Here is a 19,403-nt window from a genome sequence, read left to right as displayed (position 1 = left end):
CACAGGGTGCCGTCTTTGCCAATGAAATAACCTAGCTGTTCGGGGTGAGACGGTGCGCCCTCTAGGCTTTCGATTATTCGCTTCAGGTCAGGATCTTTGCACTGCTCTGTGCGTAATTCGGCGGGGTCGACTACGGGGACAAACTCATCTATAGCTGCCACGGCAGCTGTGCGGCTGAGTGCATCAGCATTCAGATGTGTCTTTCCTGACTTGTGCTCAACTTCAAAGCAGTATTCCTGCAGGTGTAGATTCCATCTAGCGAGTCGCGAGCTAGGGTCCCTGACACTCATCACCCATTTCAGAGGATGGCAGTCTGTGACTAGCTTGAATTTGCGGCCGTAAAGGTAGCATCTGAAGTGCTTTACTGCCCAGACAACGGCGAGGCACTCCCTTTCCGTAGCTCCGTACTTTTGCTCTGTGGGGCTCAGCTGTCGGCTAGCAAAAGCAACGGGATGTTCTTTGCCCTCGATAACCTGAGATAGCACGGCACCAACTGCGAACTTTGACGCGTCTGTGGCCATAACGAAGGGCAAATTAAAATCCGGGTGGCGCAACAGCGGTGCACTCATTAGCTTCCTTTTCAGGGCCCCAAAAGCATCCTCCGCGTTTTCGTCCCAGCGAAAGGCGACATTTTTGGCTGTTAAGGCGGTGAGCGGCTTAGCGAGCTTGGCGAACTCCTCTATGTGCCTTCGGTAGTAACCGATCAGGCCGAGAAACTGCCGGACCTGGCGGACGCTAGTCGGGGATGGAAAATCCGAGACACACCTTAGTTTCTCAGGGTCCGGTCGCACGCCGTCAGCTGAAACAACGTGCCCGAGGTATTTCACCTCGTTTTTGAGGAATTGGCACTTAGAGGGCTTCAGCTTGAGACCCGCTCCTCTTAGTCGCACCAAAACCTGCTAAATATCGCGCAAATGGTTCTCAAAACTGTCACTGTATATGATAATGTCATCCATATACACGAAGCACAGCCTCCCCAGAAGACCTGCCAGGATAACATCAGCGGTTCTCTGCCAGACAGCAGGGCTGTTGGCCAGACCCATCGGCATTCTTTTCCATTCATAGTGCCCTGAGGGCGTGTTGAATGCCGTTTTCTCGGCATCTGCCGGATCCATTGCTATCTGCCAGAATCCCGCCGCCATGTCCACTACCGTGAAGTACCTGGCAGAGCCCAGCTGAGAAAGCGTTTCCTGTATATTGGGGATGGGGTATGGATCGATGCGAGTTACGGCATTTAGTTTGCGGTAGTCCACTACCAATCGATACGAGCCATCTGGCTTTTCCACCAATAGTGCTGGTGCTCCCCAGGGTGACTTTGAGTGTTCGACAATGCCGCGATCAATCAGGTCCTGCACCTGCCGCTCCATCTCCTCACGTTGGGAGTAAGGAATCCTGTACGCACGCTGGTAAACGGGCGATGATGTGCCGGTTTCTATCCTGTGCTTTATAACGCCACAGCAGCCCAAATCCAGGTTGGACGCGGCGAATACCTCCGAGTAGTCGTTCAGCAAACCAGCCAGAGCCTCCCTCTCCCTGGATTTTACGTGAGAAAGATCGAACGACACCTTTGGAGCAGCCGAAGGACTAGCATGCTCTACAGTTGCGAGTACCATATCGGTGGGCTCACGTTGCTCTATTGCAGAGGTGAAGAAAGCCAATGTTTTGTTCTTGGGAAGGCTCAGTGGCTGCTGGCTACAGTTAACCACCCGTAGGGGCACTCTGTGGGCGTCATTAACTGTCACGAGGCACGCGGCTGCCTTCAGGCCATTGCTGAGAGAGTCGACCGGCTCAAGCACTCCTACGGCGCCGCTCTCTACATCTGAAGGCACAAACGCGTACAAAATGTGCTCCGACCAAGGAAGGACGACCGCCTCCTCGACCAGCCGGACGGCAACCCGCGAATATACCTTCTCCAATGATCCCACTGTTTGACGGGTGTCAATATCGGTAATGCGAATCTCAGCCCCTCTCCTGTTCAAAAACGGAACTTTTGAGCCGCCCGCATTAACCTCTTCCTCAGAGAATGAGACTACTACCTTCCCTTTTCTCAAAAAATTCTGCCCTAATATACCTGACACTCCGTTTGGCAGAGACACCGTGTCCGGGCATACGTAGCAGGGGTGCTCCAATGCAATTCCGCCGAGAGAGAAGTGTAACCGGTAGAGTCCACTTATGCCAAGAGGATCCCCCGTTATGCCTACAAATTTGGTTGCCATACCACCAGACGCTTCCAACACCTCGCGGTCCCCCTTCCTTCGAAGCGTGTTAAAACTGCTCTCCTTAAGCAATGTCACCTTTGACCCCGTATCTATCAACAATTCCATACAACAACCATTTAACTTGCAACGCACAACAGGGCATGCCTCGTCGGCCACACAAACTACCACCACCTCATCATCTACTGCTCCCTCCCCACGCTCCTCAGGCTGGGGAGGACTAACTAGTTTTTTGACTCGGTATCTGGAGCCCCGCTGTCGGCTTGCTTAGGGCGTGTCTCGCCTGCTTCTCTTTGTGGCTCCCCACGGCGCACGTTTTGGCAGAACCTAGCGATGTGTCCGCGACCCTGGCAAGCGAAGCATACGATTTCTTCAAAATCTCGCATACCGCGCCTGTAGCTTTGTGGCGGTCTTCGGTTTCCAGCGAATGGGCGCTGTTGAGCGCGCGCTTCAACCTGGCGTTCTACCTGCTGAGTTAGCAGCTGTTCCAAGCGATCTAACCGCTCTGTCAAGAGAGCAACCTCAGGGTTGAGCACCGCTCTCTCTATGACGCGTACTCTCGCTGCGGCTGTCGTTAACGCCTCATTTCGTTCCTCATCCAATGCGGCCTCCACGGCTTGGTCGAAATTGCTCGGCTTGCGCGAGAGCACGAACCGGCGCACGGGGTCTTGCAGACCAGCCACGAACAAAGCGGTCATTTCCTCTTTAAGTATATCCTCCGCGTATTTCTTCCTTAGCTGGTCTCCTTCCTCCTCCCTGCTTAACGTATCGCGTGCTAGGCGCTGAAGCCGCGACGCAAATGTTCGCACGTCCTCCCCTACCATCTGTCCGGCGTCACGAAACCTCTGTACCCGCACGTGACGTGGTTCAGTGTCGAAATGCTCAAACGCGAGCTTCTTAAATTCCGCAAATGATTTTGTGGATTTTACTTTTTCGTCTCGCCAGGCAAAATCATGAGCAGCTCCTGCCATCTTACACCTCGCCATTCCCAGCATTTGAGCATCGGACCATCCCCCCATTTTCCCAATCTCTTCTAGCATGGAAAAGAAATCGCAGATTGGAACCCCTGTCTTATCTCCCGTAAACGTCGGAATGACGCTTCCTAATGCCAGCATGCTTGCTCCGAGCGACGGCTGTGGAGTGGGAGCTCCCTCAGATACAGTCATTTTTTTTTCAAGCCCTCCAGTGCCTCAAGCCTCTCAAATGGGGGTAAAAGTCCCACAATCAGTCCCGTGATTCCCTTTTGATTACAATTTTAAAGTCATGAATGTCACAGCATTCAGAGGACCTTTGCTTTTGAGACCCCACTTCTGACACCAGTGTGATGACCCCCATAATGCGCAGGTCCACACGGGACGGAGAGGCAAAGAGACACCGTATGGCTCAGTTTAAACAAACAGGTATATTCAATAATTACACATGATTAAGGTTATACATCAGAGGCTGGGGCGTCCGAGCTTACGTGCCGACGACTCCATGGGGGCGATGGAGTGGCTCCGGAGTTGGGCTCGAGCGGTTGCTGGCAGAAGCTGCACGCCGTCGGGCTTCGGCGCTGAAGGCCCTCTTGGCGAACGATGTCGTCCTGAGCGTGTATGCAGTAGAATTTCAGTAGTCGTCCGTTTCTTCGAGGATGGTTCACAAACCCTTCCTCTAGTGTCGTTCGGCTTGGAAGATGAACAGGAGGCGAGCTTGTAGATGATGACAGCAGAGCATAATTTTACAACATACATATACAGAGAGTTAAACTGGAAAAAGCAGAACTGAATTTACAAAAGAACAAACTTTGCACTACTTTACTCATCGACCGGGCAGGTTAGTGCCTAAGTAGCATCACATTACATGCTAAGCATGGAGCCCCAGCTCAGACTGGACTGCATCCGTTTACATGTGCTTTTAAGCACTTGATTAACAAAGGACTAAGGGCGGTCATTTCCAGTGGCCCGCCCAAAGCATCAATTCTCCAATCCAAAATAACATGCGAGATGGGGACCACCCCTTGGGTTGGGCTTAGCCTCGAACCCAGAGTCTGTTAACAATACAAACTAAATAAACAACAAAAACGCCACCACTCTCTCTCAAGTGAGAGTATACACAGGCTCTCTCTTCGGAGCTAATTCACTAGCGCCTGTCTTTCCACATTCTTGGCGAGTACTGCCTGTCCGCCATGACAGGTGTCCGTCACGGCCCTTCTGGGAAGCTGTGGGTGCCTTCCCGCTGTGGTACGGCGCGCTCTGGCCCGCTGACAGCTCCCTTGTCCTGGAATGTGCCCGGAAATTGGGGAGGATAAAGCCTGTTTCCCCGGGGCGGCGGCGGGTCCGGTTGTTCTGGTCGTCACTCAAAGAGCATGGCTGGGTAATTGATGATGCCGCTGTCACGGGTCTCCGTCTACGCCGCGCCGTCGAACGTGGATCCTCGTAGCACACACGGAATGTCACACAAATAAGAGCGCCGTTAAATTCTAAGAGCCTTTTCCCGTACAGGTTCTGACATGCAGGTAGATTAAAATTCAGGCGTCCGCCGATATGTAATATAGGTAATTATTTAGAAGCAAAAGGTAATGGACCTGTAAATGGACTGGACGGGTATATAGGGCGGGAACGAAGCGTGACGGAAAATTTGAAAACTCGAAATGTTTGGCGGGATGAAATGACGGTGTAATCAGAGTTAATTGATAACAAATCAATCAAGTCAACGAGAAAACAACCATGGCGCCAAATCTTATAGGCGACCAGTGTCGAGGAGGAGGCAATGCTTTCGCATTCTTCCAATGCGGGTAGCTGCAGTGATCGCTAATTTTTTTAAAAAGCGAATTCTGCATAGTATAAGGGAGACTACTGCAGCGTGCCCGTCGTGTAAGGATATACAGCACCCGTCAGAAGTTCCCAGGACACAGGTTAATTCTTCTCTGAAAACTTTGAGTGTTTAGTAGTTGTCTTAAGCCCAACGGTATACTGCTTGAAAGTGGACTCTTTTGCTTGAGAATTTTTGATGCACCCTGTAAAACCTCTCTCGGTCCACAGAGGTGGCTCAACGGTTTAGGTTGCTTATCCTAAAGTCGCTCGGAGGTTCCATCCTGGCCACCACTGCCGCATTTTTATGGAGGCTAAATTGAAGAAACATCAGTGTGCAAAGCGATCGATGTCAACCCCAGGTAGTATAATCCAGAGCTCCCCACTACGGCATCCCTAATAGCACATTTGTGGCTTCGGGACATTTACAGTTTACACGTTCTCATTAGAAAAGTACCTGCCATTAGCGTATGGAACAAACTACGCATCTTGTACGCAGTACACTTTATCCGTGACATAGACTGGGAATAAAAATGGGCCTAGAATGCTTATTTTCGGCAAATTGGTGACAACGACTTGTCCAGGAGGTCTAGCGCCACCGATATCGACGTACTGTATTCTATGGCCGAGCTAGATATCATTCCAGTAGCTCTGCTCCACGGACGCAGTAGTTCTGTAACTTTGTAAGAATAATAGGATTGACGGGTTGGAATGCTTTTAAAAAATCAGTATTTAGTGATAAAGAATTGATTGGCTTTTCATCGTCGTAATGGCTGCCTCGGTCGAACGACACATTACTAAACAGGGTTTAAAGTAACGAATCGTATTTTGACGAATTCTAGTGTATTAGCTCATCAGTGCCTTTTATGAATATGTGAACAAATCAAAGTAGACGGCAGCTGATTTCTCCCATGTTTCTTTTATCCAGCGGTACCTTTGACAGTAGCATGATATCTGCGTATACGCTAATAATGTTAACATTCCTTGAACTTGTGCGCTAGTGCGTCCACATTGATGGCTCACGGTTGACGTAGCTGGTGAGCGCTCTTTATCCGTGAGACCACACTGTTACAAGTGCGACGTCTGAAACCAAGACGCTTTCAGATGCCTTCGTTTCATGCACTCGCGTAGTCACAGCTCCTGCTCCAGCTTCAGAATGTGCTTTCTGCTTTTATGCAGGACTCTGAGAAGGGGATCCACGCAAGCTTTGCGCGAAGCAAAGAAAACGAGTCGGCAGCTGTGACTGGACTCGGCGGCATGGGGCCTTCGACTCATCCAGCTGCCACCATCGAACCAGTGCCTGGTGTAGACCAAGGCAACTCGCGGCGAACGAAACGCCAGGGAGCCAAGACATCTCGCCGCCGCGGAGCTAGTCGAGAAACTTCGGAGGATGGTACCACATCTTGTGAGTATGCACCTTCTTACGGCCTTCTCAGCGTCTCATAGCACCCGTGATCTCCTCCAAAGAAATGTCGACCTCCAAAAAATATCAAGATGCGACTCTTAAATTTAAGTTTAACGCCGACTAAGCATTCCCATACAGGCTAAAGGTCAGTTGGTGCGTGTGGGTGTGCGTGTGCGCGTGTGTGCGCGTGCGTGCGTGTGTGTGCACGCGCGCCGGTTGGGCGAAGCGTTTAAAGTAGAAAATGTGAGGTAATAGCGTGGCAGGGGCAGTGTTGGAAGCGAAACTTCTGCACACGCCCGATCATCAACCAATGACAGCAATATGAAAGATGAGAGTACCTGTCACAAGGTATGCCTGCTCGGTCATCCAGTCACGTAGCCTTCGCCGCCGTCTTCAATTCTGCCACGTGCAGGAAGCATACAGGCTGCGTCACCATTGCGTAGACCGATTGAGCAGTGTGCACTAATCGTTGAAAACGAAATTCAAACAATAACAACTGACTTTTTAATGAAATGAAGGCCACTCCTGTCTGTGTGTTTTTGCTGCAATAGCGGAAGTCCGCCTATTACGAACTTCGGATACAAAGAACGCAATCCGCGTGACCACCACGTTAATTTGTACGTTCGAGCGACTGTACTTTTTTCCACTTGAAATACGTGCTGCTACCTCGCGTGTCATTGGTTATGTTCACATCCAAAAGGTACGCTTCGTCAAAAGGAATAGTGGCATGACACAGAAAGGCCAAAGAGCCTTGCCAGAGTTACTGTTATGCTGCTTATTAGTCATATGAAATCGTGTAAGGCCCGTTTCACATGCATGCGATTTTCGCATGCGACACTGCGAATTCCGTCGGTCTGCGACTGGGGAGGGCCGTCGGTCTATTCGCAGACGGCTTGCGATCGAGTTCCACCCGGTTGGAATTCAGCGCCGCGTTGGTTTGTTCGCTCTGCGACTGACCAAAGGGGAGCATCTTAACTTGTGGTCCCGTGCCACCGCCGCCGGAAGTTCAGTACCGGAAGCGGCGAAGCGCCAAATGCAAACGGTGTTTTGGAGCGCTGTACGCACGTGGCCGCACAGTCGGTGTTGTGGTTTTTCGAGCGCAGGCAGGGGCTACTAGTCGATATGGCATTCCGCGCTGCGTCAAATGAACTGCTTATCGACGAAGTTGCCAAGCGACCGATTTTATGGAATGTGTGTTCTAACGAATACATGAAAAATTCCGACCAGACCGGTATACGGGAGGAGATTCCCGATGCCCTTCGACAGATCGACCCCACAGGTACGTACCAATTTTTTTTGTCTACTGTTTCTGTTTTTGCAAACGGGTGTGGATTGCAGTGCCGAAGCTCTAACCGCGAGCGATTGTGATTTCCCTTATATGACAGTATACGGCAGGCGCATGTGAATAGCTGCACACGTGGATTCTCGGCGTTTTTCAGCCGCACGTTCTGCATCGTTCCGTTTTGCGAGGAAATAAACACATCACTAAAGCACAATACACTGCACTCGTTATTAAGAGAGAAAGCGCGTATAGGCAAAACAATTCCTTTTGAATGTGCGACCGACTCGCTCAGCAGCACGTGCTCTCTAAATACTGTGCCCGGTTCGAGTCATGCAAACTTTTTCTCCTCCTTTGTTTACCCTCTGCGCACCCATGTGGGCTTTGCACTTGCATTCCGGGGGGAACAAAAGTAAATTTAAACTATCGTGAAGGGAAAACAAAAATCTGAGGGCCTTTGTTCACGTGCGGAAGAGGCTTGTTTTTTCTTATTAATTTTTTTGCCTAAATCTGCACTTTCTTTGTTCACGGCGGGGGGCCATGCCAGTACCCGTTTCGGTACGGCACAATCATGACTTATTTCACCGGTGACTGCAAGATTAATGCTCCAGTCTCTGCCACAAATTCCAATGTTGGTGAAGTGGAAAAATATCCGCGTGCTTTAAAATGTCAATGCGCACTAAAATAATTTAATTATCACAATTATTCTGGGTCGTTTTGAGGTGCTGATATTTCCCTGGTGTCAAACATCGAGAAACTCGTCACTGATTCCATTCTCGAACTGCTTAGTGCATGTTCACTGTTACTGGAGCGTGCAGTCCGGTCCATGCTTTGTTCCTCAGAGCTAACTCTGGGAACATGCTATACGCTTTGTGGCACACGCTGGAATTCATTTAAGTTTTTTTGTTAATTGTTTTCCTTAACTAATTTAAACATTTTTTTTCAGTAACTGTGGACGTTGTGCAAGGCCGGTGGAGAAACCTAAAAGACATGTACCGCAGAAAACTCAGAGATATCCTGAACTGCACAAGAAGCTGAGCAGGGGCCGTGCCCAAGAGCAAGGCCTGGATATACCTAGAAAGAATGCGTTTCCTCAAAGACCAAATGGATATGCGGCAGTAAGTAGCACTGCAATATCTACAACCACACATTTTGCACAGATTAGATTTTACTTGCTTGTGTTTACCTTGAAATATACAACAATGAGAAATTGATGTTTTGCAAACATTTTTGCTTGGTGCATTCTTCATCTAATATAAATGTGTGCGTTGTTTTACTGGTTATTTGATTTAATTCAGATACATGAATGGCAAGTTTGTAGACAGGCGGGTGTAATTCGCATGCTCTCGGCAAGCCGTGGTTTTCACAGTGCTGCCGCCAAACTCAATAAGCGAATTGCTATGTTCACTATGTAAACACTGTTTATGTATGGCGTTTCCTGCAGAGGACACAGAAGTATAGAGCCTGAGGTTGTCCTTGAAGAGGAAGAGGCAAGCCCGCGGCCACATTCACCAGCACCGTCCTTTGAGGAAATTTTTGTGGGCCCTGACCACGTATCCACCGACCAAGAGTCCACCGGCCATCCGCAACCCACTGCTTCACATGAACAGAATAGGACTTGTGCCTCAACGTCCTCAGAGGCAAATATGCCTCAGAGGCCTAAGAAGCGTAGAAACGAGCTGGATGCAGTAAATGCCCGGCTTGATGTTGTAAGGAACGCCTTAAGTGCCCATACGGCAGCAGGCAGCGATGAATATTTTTTGCTGTCATTAAAGCCATACCTATAGCCAGGGGCACTATCCACCCCATTTGATTGTCTCTCCACAGTAATGTAAATACAAGGTCTGTCCTGAAAGTAATGAAACAAGCCGCAGCTTGGCGCGCGTGCACTAGATTGGGAAACTGGTTTTGAAGGAAGGAGGGGGAACCTTCAGCTTCACAATGCAACGGGCTCAGTTGGCTTCGAGTAAGCAAAGCGACTGGAGATTTTTTAGCGTGTGCCCCTGTTTCATCACTGCATCATAGAAACCATGGAGCGAACTGTGGAACAGCGAAATGCTCTGAAGCTTTGCATTAAACTGAGAAAGTCACCTACCGAGACATTCGACATGATTAAGACAGCATGTGGTAATGATACAATGTCCAGATCGTGAGTGTTCCAACGGCACAAAGCATTTGCAAGCGGCCGTGAAAACGTTCAGGACGACACAATCAACATTACCAACCGTAACCGTCGTTGACGGGCGCCCGGACCCTTGCTCGTCGTGGTCTTCACGGCCGCTTGCAAATGCTTTGTGCCATTGTAACACTCACGATCTGGAAATTGTATCATTCCCACATGCTGTCTTGATCATGTCGAATGTCTCGGTAGGCGACTTTCTCAATTTAATGCAAACCTTCAGAGCGTTTCGCTGTTCCAGAGTTCGCTCCGTGGTTTCCGCGGCGCAGTGACGAAACGGGTGCACGCTGAAACATCTCCAGTCGCTTTGCCTGATCGAAGCCAACTGAGCCGTTGCATTGTGAAGCCGAAGGTTCCCCTCCTTCCCCCAAAACCGGTTTCCCAATCCAGCGCATGCGCAAGCTGCGACTTGTCTCATTACTTTCAGGGCTGAACCTATAAATACAGTATATGTAAATAAAAGTAAGAATCCAGTCATGCAAATAAATGCAGTGTGCTATGCTTTTTGCTTCACCTGTGAATCACAATACATCAATAAAAAACATTAAATGCCAAAGAACGTGAAGACACCACAAGTGGACCGTTTATGGGACCACATATTGTTACGTGGAGACCAGCTGAAGAATGAGGCGAGATGAGCGATGGCAATGAGATGGTTTAATGAGAGCTGGCCTAGCGCAAGCGCTCCGTCCGTGCCACTGCCAGCTTCGTTGTTTCATCTTTTTCGTCATAGTGTTAAGTTTTATTGAAACCGTGCCTTACGGCCTTATGACTAAAAAACCGCAACAGACGCAGGACAGAGGGAGAAGACAACACAGGGTGTTACTTACAACTGAAATTTTATTGGAAAACAGCATAATGACACCAAAACTAAAATGGAACGCTCCTGATAATGATAACAATCCAGGTTCAGAAACACAGAAAACAAACGCTCGTGGAAGTGATGCCACAGAATGAACATAGATATACCAGTGTGCAACAAAACTCGGACTGCAAGAAAACGCAGTTCTTTTTGCGAGACAGCTAGCGAAGGAGAACTAACATATTTGTCAGGTTGTGAACGTAAAATGGCCACTCCCTCTCAAATCTCTTTCAAGTTGACCCTTCCTCCTTCTTATCATCTGTGTGCGGCTCAAATAAGGGTAACAACCTTCACAACTGCGACAGTGAACTGGCAGATTTGATCCGCCAGCCTCCTCTAAGGAACACGCATGCTCTCTTAAACTAACGCCTGTTGTGCATTCTACACTCTTATTCTTTTCTAAGAGCTTCTTTGCACTCTTGCCTAGTTTCAAGTTCCCCTCCCCCACCATTGCACACAGTTTCGAAAGTTTACATGGCACTGAAAAAACTGTCAGTCCCATATGTGCCTGAAATTTTCTTAATGTGGAGTGAAATCTTATGCATGTAGGTAGTTCTGCAGCTTATTGACAAGGGAATCAGCAACTGTTCGTAACAGTGGGTTCGGAAAGCCTGCATTTTCTATCCGCTCCACCTGGCAGGCAAAACTAGAGTGCAGTTTATGTACACATGACTTTAAAAGCGCTAATCGCAGACATGAAGAGGCTATACCCCTTTTTATCGCCTTAGAGTGGGAAGAATCAAAGGGCAACAAGGCTTTTTTAGACCTGGGTTGGAAGGCCCAGGACGTATTCAGAGTGACTAAAAAACAACTTCAAGTCTAAAAACTGGATTGACTGATCCTGGGGTTGCTCGCGGGTAAATTTAAGAGTGCTAGAGCAACTGGAAAAACAAACTAAAACCTCGTGAGCTACTTTAGATAGCACGTCATTAGGTGAAAGCTTTACAATAATTAAAAAATCGTCATCATATCTAAAGACATTTACAATGAAGAGAACAGAGCTTAAGCTTGAGCATACGCAGTCCAAATGGGCAAACAGGCGCCACACTGGAACCAATAAAATATTCCTTTCTTTTGGGCATACAAGTCATCGTCCAAGGAAACAATAGTGTAACCTAGATAAAAACTAAGCATCTCAAGAAAAGAATCAGGAGATACGCCATAGGAATTCTGAAACCCAACAGTGCCGCCAACATCTGACTTTTTTAGTCATAATGTCGCACCAACTGGCCTAAAACTTTACCCTGTTAATCCTTACGGCCGCAGCCCAGCACTGGCTCGTTGCCATGGCACAGCACCTTGATGGCTTGAAAAATATTCGCAAAAAATGTCTCTTGCTTCCGCCGCAGCTCTCGAGAAGTTGTGGCCCGCAGGAGGTTGCAGTTCAATCATTGCAGAGCCCCCGTCGGCTTCAAGGTTGGTGCGCCACTGGCCCTTCGCGACATTTCCGAAGCTATCTTCATGATCGCTGTACAGTGGATCCGCAAAAACTGTCCCTCATCAAAAACTTGTGAAGCACACACGTGGCAAGGATGACGTAGTCGACATTTTCCGGCTTTAAATTAATGACACGCCGGAAAATCCCAAACCTTGAGGCCATTACACCAAAGGCACTTTCCACGCACCTCCTGCAAATAAATAGCAATGAGTAATACATGTTCTCAGGGAAGCACTTTTTGGTTAGATTACCTAGCTCGGCTTAGGCGGTAATTGAAGATCCTTTTCTCATCGGCCTGACATCTTCCAGAGTACGGCCGCAGGAAGTCGGGCCGAAGCTGGAAGGCTTCGTCCCCCGAAAAAACGTGGGGTGCAATTGTCCCGGAACCTGGGAGCTGCCTGGGGGATGGCAGACCTAGAACTCCTCTTTCGAGGCAGCTGCCAAACCTTGAGGCACTCAAGGTCCCTCCATCGCTCTGCCGGCCATAGCCGCCGACGTCAATCGTAACAAATCTCAGGTTGCTGTCGGCGACAGCGATCAGAACGATGGAGTACGTGCCCTGCAAGTAACCTGCACCATAAGAATTGCTGTTAAAATTGACAAATAACAATTAGTACCATATAGTTGTAGTACAGGCTCCCAGAGCGTGATGGGGCCTGGATTTGCACATGCTTCCCATCAACTGCACCCACGCAGTGAGGAAAATTCCACTTGTGAGGGAAACCTGCCGCCACCTCTAGCCACTTTTCGGTGGTTGGCATCTGAAACAGAAATTGGCCATGACATAAGGCGCGCAGTTATACGGGCCATAGTGAAGTGCACGCCATTTTCAGTATTAAATGAGGCAGCTAAGCATAGCAGATATAGGTAGACAAATAGCTAAGATACATGTATGACTAAGAAAGTAAGCACGACCTTTAAATGGAACTGCAATGCCTCATACCTTTAAGCAGACAGGCTGCAGCACCTTCCATAGCAGTCTGCACGTAAAGTGGACGATCCCTGCTACGGTTGAAATTCCCACCCTAAAACAGAGGGCGACATCTTGCATTTGCATGCCAGGTGACAAGTATCTGAAAACAGAAATGGAACAGACTGTCAGTGCAAATGTAACATTTGTGGCTGTGCGCAAAACAAGAAAACTTGAGTACCTCCCATTAAAATAATTGTGGCCTATTCACGTGATTGTCGCGTAAGCGATTACCTAATACATCCTGACAGCAGTTTCCCCGGAGAAAAAAAAATTACTGAGAAGCAGGCGCACAAAAATCCTGCAACCAACCTACTGACCTCAAAGTGATGGCCAGCCTCATCCGAGAAGGGAGCGGCTCACGAACGCAGTGCTCCTTCGTAAGCGCTTCCTCAAGAAGCGCATGTAGCTCCTCAAACCGTTCCGGAGTCATTTTGTAGTACTTCCGGAAATAATCCCGGTCTCCGGACATCAGAAGTGGCATCTGCAGAGAGCAGCGTGCGCGTAGAAGCACATACGTTGAAAGCACGCTGTGCAAAGTATATACGCTCTGCCAAATATATATTTCAACTCACGGCAGTATAGAACTCTGACTCCGACTTTCGGTTTTCCCAGATAGGTCGAACCCACCAACGCTTCGGGCTCCGCAGGCTCTCCAGAAGTTTTTTCTTTCTCCAGCAGGAAGTACTCCTCCAGTAGCATCAGCCGCCGATGGCGGGAGTCGAGCGGAGACGCGACCGCTGGAGTGTCGACGTCGTCGTCGCTGTCTTCCTGAAGAAGCAGCTTCTTCTACAAGTAATGATGGAGAAGTAGATGCCGAACGCTATCGGGACAGAGCGTTGATGCCATCGCAGGGGTTGAGGAACTTACGGAGCTGAGTTATCGCGCGAGTGCACACTCCAAGCTCCGCCAGTGGAAAGACAAAGAGCGAGCAGACGCTCTGTTGGCTGGCGCTATTTTCACGTCCCGGCAGTTTCAAGCAGCGCAACAACGTAATTGTTGATTAATACAAAATCATTTATTCCATTGAAAACATGTGAAAGGTTTTGTCATAACTAAAAACACGCATAAAAATTACAACGTCGACACACACCCTGCTGTGTTATTATTGCAATTGACCAACGGTTGCCTATGCATGCATCAAGCAACCCTGTGTGTCGCTCCAACCGAATTCGGTGTGTCGGTGTTGCATGTGAAAGCAGTGACCGAAAATCGCACTGCGGCTACACCGACTCACCCAATATTTTCGATCCAGTCGCATGTATGTGAAACGGGCCTAAGGCGGTGGGCGAAAAAGTTTTAGTCCGGATGAGCTTTTGAAGTGTGGTGGGGACATAGTCACGCAAACTTCTCCGTAACTGTCGCGTAGTCCCCTTTGTGACGATGAAGTTAAAAAGCAAAGTAATTTAACTATCCCGCTCTGGAAAGGCACCAGGATCTGTCGCGTAGTCCCCTTTGTGACGTGAAAGTTAAAAAGGAAAGTATTTTAACTATCCCGCTCTGGAAGGGCGCCAGGATCTGTCGCGTAGTCCCCTTTGTGACCAGAAAGTTAAAAAGGAAAGTATTTTAACTATCCCGCTCTGGAAGGACGCCAGGATCACGCTGGCAGATAAGGGAAGAAGAATGGAAACCAAGGAGAACAAATTGGAGAACGCTCAAGCTTCGCCTTTAAGAGTGGAACGCGACAGCGCGTCGCAGCACTGCCAGGGAGTCCACGGAACGTCATCGCCCGTTCGGCGCGACGCCTTGCCCGTTAGACGAATCGCTCTGCTAGGTGCCCTCGCCTTGCCCGAACTAGACGAGCGGGAGGCGCTGCCGTCTAGCGCTATCTGTTGGGGCAGTGGGGTACATTGCGAGGAGATTTTTCGCTCCTCTCTGCGCCCGAACTAGACGAGCGGGAGGCGCTGCCGTCTAGCGTATCTGTTGGGGCTGTGGGGTACATTGAGAGTAGGAGATTTTTCGCTCCTCTCTGCGCCCGAACTAGACGAGCGGGAGGCGCTGCAGTCAAGCGCTATCTGTTGGGACAGTGGAGCGCCATCTGTTGAGGCTGTGGGGTACATTGCGAGGAGGAGATTTTTCGCTCCTCTCTGCGCCCGAACTAAGCGAGCGGGAGGCGCTGCCGTCTAGCGTTATCTGTTGGGGCAGTGGGGTACATTGCGAGGAGATTTTTCGCTCCTCTCTGCGCCCGAACTAGACGAGCGGGAGGCGCTGCCGTCTAGCGCTATCTGTTGGGGCTGTGGGGTACATTGCGAGGAGGAGATTTTTCGCTCCTCTCTGCGCCCGAACTAGACGAGCGGGAGGCGCTGCCGTCTAGCGCTATCTGTTGGGGCAGTGGGGTACATTGCGAGGAGATTTTTCGCTCCTCTCTGCGCCCGAACTAGACGAGCGGGAGGCGCTGCCGTCTAGCGCTATCTGTTGGGGCTGTGGGGTACATTGCGAGTAGGAGATTTTTCGCTCCTCTCTGCGCCCGAACTAGAGGAGCGGGAGGCGCTGCCGTCAAGTGCTATCTGTTGGGGCAGTGGGGTATATTGCGAGGAGGAGGATTTTTCGCACACGGCCAACGCCGCCGACGCCGACACCGGCTTTTCTGCGACACGAGCTCCTTAACGCTGTCGCGTTAAAAAGGATGGATGGATGGAGTGGGATGGAATGGGATGGGATGGATGGATGGATGGATGGATGGAATGGATGGATGGAATGGATGGATGGATTGATGGGATGGATGGGATGGGATGGATGGAATGGAATGGATGGATGGATGGATGGATGGATGGATGGATGGATGGATGGATGAATGGATGGATGGATGGATGGATGGATGGATGGATGGATGGATGGATGGACGGACGGACGGACGGACGGACGGACGGACGGACGGACGGACGGACGGACGGACGGACGAACGGACGGACGGACGGACGGACGGATGGACGGACGGACGGACGGATGGATGGATGGATGGAAACTTTATTCATCAAGAGAATCCGTGGCCCGCAGGCCTCCTGGGTCTCCGCACGACCCCACTGACAGTCTAGACGTTCATGTGGTGTTGGTCCATGACGTATGCGGCCCGGCTCATTGCGATCTTCTGCCTGGCGAGGTACGCTGACCATCGTGAGGTCTCCCTGTCCTCCCAAGTTCGGAGAGGAACCGGACCGGCGAGGCCAGGGGAGGCCGGGCATAAGAGTATGTGGGTAAGGGTGGCCTTGGGTGTGAGCACAAAATGCATATTGGGGTACCGGCATAAATTTAGAAAGATTGGCTGGTGTAGGCAACGTTCCCGCCTTCAGGCGACGCCAAACTGACTGTTCTCTGGTAGTGAGGGATTGGTTGGGTGGCGGGTAGTTTAGACGCTCAGCGCGGGATTTTGCGGTGACATCTGCAAAGGAGTGCATAAGCTCCTTTGAGAAATCCTCCACTATGTCCGCCTGTGGCCGGTTTATAGACCTTCGGGCTAAGGAGTCGGCGGCCTCGTTTCCGGGATTTCCCGAGTGCGCAGGTACGCTGATGAGCTCAGCGCGTCGGAAGAGGTGGCGGGTGGGCATGTGCAGCAGGCATTGCGCAGTGGGATGAACCCTGCCCATGCCAAAAATTTAGAATGGCGGTTTTTGAGTCACTAATATTGTAACGGGCGTATGTGTATGCCAGAGCAATGGCTATAGCGGTGTCCGCGGCTTCCTCAGAGGTGGTGCCTGAAGGAAGCTCGAAAGTTAGAGGTGTTATGCGTGGGTTGTGGATAACCGCTGTGGCTCTGTGCTCATCGCAGGCGGCATCCGTCCAAACAATATCAGGCTCATTCCCGTACCAGCTGTGCAGCGCTGCCGCGCGCGCCTTCCTGCGACCTTGGTCATGATGGGGGTGCATGTTCCTGGGTAATGGTATGACATATTAAAGTCTGAATGTGGGTGGGGGATGTTCTTATTGATGGGTTGTTTGCAGGGATAGTGATGCCTAGCTGACTGAGTATGCGTCGTCCGGTTCTGTAGCGTGTAGTCTATTATAATATCAAGAGTTGGACGAAAACTCGTCTGGTTGGGGTGAATCATAAAACGGGACATTGAAGACGCCGACGATTGAAGGCGCACAGTCTATTATAATGTGCTTGTAAGTTGGCGTCGCGATTTTCATGTAGGGTGTTATGATCTCCGACTTCGAGCAGTTTTTCGTTTCTAGTGTTTTTTTTTGGTAATTTAAGTGCTCATTTGTTGCTTGCGGAATCAAGCAGTCTGTTTGCTGGACCTCACTGGTTGTTAGTTTCAGGTACGGCGTAGCATAAAAAATTCGGCTGAGGGTATAGGCGTGCACTACGCGAAGGTTGTCCGCCTCTCTCAGCCCATGTGCGCGTCCAGCCACCCTTTTTATGAGTTGCGTGGTGGCTGCGATGGCCTTTTTCAGTCGCTTAATTGTGTCTCCGTTTTTTACATCCCGTTCAAGGTACAGTCCTAGAATGCGTAAGGTATGAACCTGGTGTATTTGTCTGCTCTGAATTCGGATTTCTATGGGGGTTTGGTAATTCTGTACCTTAGGAGGTATGACGAGTAATTCTGAATTTTCTGGCCAGCACACTAGTCCGATTCTTGAGGAGAGTTCAGTAATGGTGTTTGCTGTCGTTTGTAGCGTGGCTGAGCTGCATAGCACTACAAACGCAACATGACTCTACAATGTAGAACTGCGCCCTCAGTTACGCTATCCAGAGATGAATGGCGAAATGTCTCAAACTGCACTGCTTTATTCACTTGCTGTGTAAGTCTTCGATTCCTGCATCAGAAGCTAGCCGAAAATGGGGAGCGGATATATGGGATGTGCTCTCTAAGCCTTACTGTCCCATAATTCACACTTGTAAATAAGTCTATAACCGTCGCTCCTACGTGGTAGCAACAAGACTAGGGGTGCACAAATTACGTCGGTCTGCGATTGGAGGTCGTATGTAAACATAATGGTGGACCACTGATTTCAGCTGTGGTATAATTGTATTTCGCTGTGGGAGGTGCCACCAAAAGCTCACCTACATGTGCGTATATCAGTTAAAGAAACGAAAAAAAAACTGCTGTGCCTCTGAGGCGCCCTTTTCTTTATGTATAATTGGTAGTACTAACCAATATAACAAACCAAATTTAGATTATTGTCCAGAAAATCCGTTTCAAATTATAGAGCAAATTTTACTTTCTGCCTCACTCAGGAATTTCAGCTGTGTGTGTGTGTGTGTTCAATTTTGCAGCTGTGGCCTCTTCAACGGTGGATGGAGAGAGTGTCGCGCGGTCGACGAGCGGGCGGCCACTACGCAGCGCTGCTATTGGGAAAAACTACAAGGAGTCAGACATAGGAAAGTGAGCGGCGAGACTTGCTGTTTAGAAGCTACGTTATACTGAAAAGGCGACTGATAACTGGGTTTTTAAATTGGGTTCGGCTTTTCTGTGCTATGAGAACAAAATTTTACGTCATAGAGTCTAAGATAAGAAACAGAAACGCCATCGCGTTGTGCCAACTTTGTGGTAACTGCCGATCATTCGATTTTTTCTTTTTACAAATCCAAGTGAAGTGCAGTAGGAAGAGACGCTATTTTTGTAGTTTGGGCCCGTCCGTAGAGGAGCTGTGAAAGGATGCCGGAACCTTGCACCTCCCACTGTGTAGCAGAAGTTATGACAATGAAGTGACGGCATGAGTGATTTGCTCGCGGGCACTCGCTGATGCGGTCACCATGCGTTCGTAACATGCACCTCTTCGAGAACCGATTTAGCATAATAAAACAACGAACAACACTCGAAAAATTACATAATCAACCTATTTGCTACATCTGCGCCAGCGGAAATTTTGTCGCATTTCGCGTTAATTAGTTTGTCACTTTGTCATAATTAATGTAGTGCATCGTATGTTCTTTTTCGTTTTCTGCAGGAAACTTCGGCGGCCATGACATCTGGAAAAATTATTGGACAACTCGACACTGGTTGTTTAAAATACACTCTCATGGCTCCTTGCATTATCTGATTACTGGACCCAAAGCTTTCACGCTAGTGCATGAAGCCCTCTTTATCTCTTACATTACTTTAATTAGTCAGATTAGGAGCGCAACACATTCGAAATAGAGTTCAAATGCGCAATTTTTCATTATTTCGCGTTTCCTATTCACTTTTCGCCAGTTTTACATTTTCTATCATTGCGTTCTTTCCATTCGTGAACTGCAGTTTGGCGTGCAAATCCTGCTTTAGCTTCTGGTGGCTCTTTTAATGTTCTTAGTGCTTTATAATGTTCTATTATCTTTTAATTG

At 49.3% G+C, this 19,403-nt stretch overlaps 1 pseudogene; it reads right to left on the bottom strand.

Moving 5' to 3' along the window:
* Positions 1-11,944: 11,944 nt before the first annotated feature.
* Positions 11,945-14,399, bottom strand: LOC144116368 (uncharacterized; annotated as a pseudogene).
* Positions 14,400-19,403: the final 5,004 nt, after the last annotated feature.

The sequence above is a fragment of the Amblyomma americanum genome, chromosome 1 (genome assembly GCF_052857255.1).
Source record: "Amblyomma americanum isolate KBUSLIRL-KWMA chromosome 1, ASM5285725v1, whole genome shotgun sequence".
NCBI lineage: Eukaryota > Metazoa > Arthropoda > Arachnida > Ixodida > Ixodidae > Amblyomma > Amblyomma americanum.
Note: the sequence above shows the minus strand (reverse complement) of the source record. Positions and strands in the feature narration are given on the sequence as shown.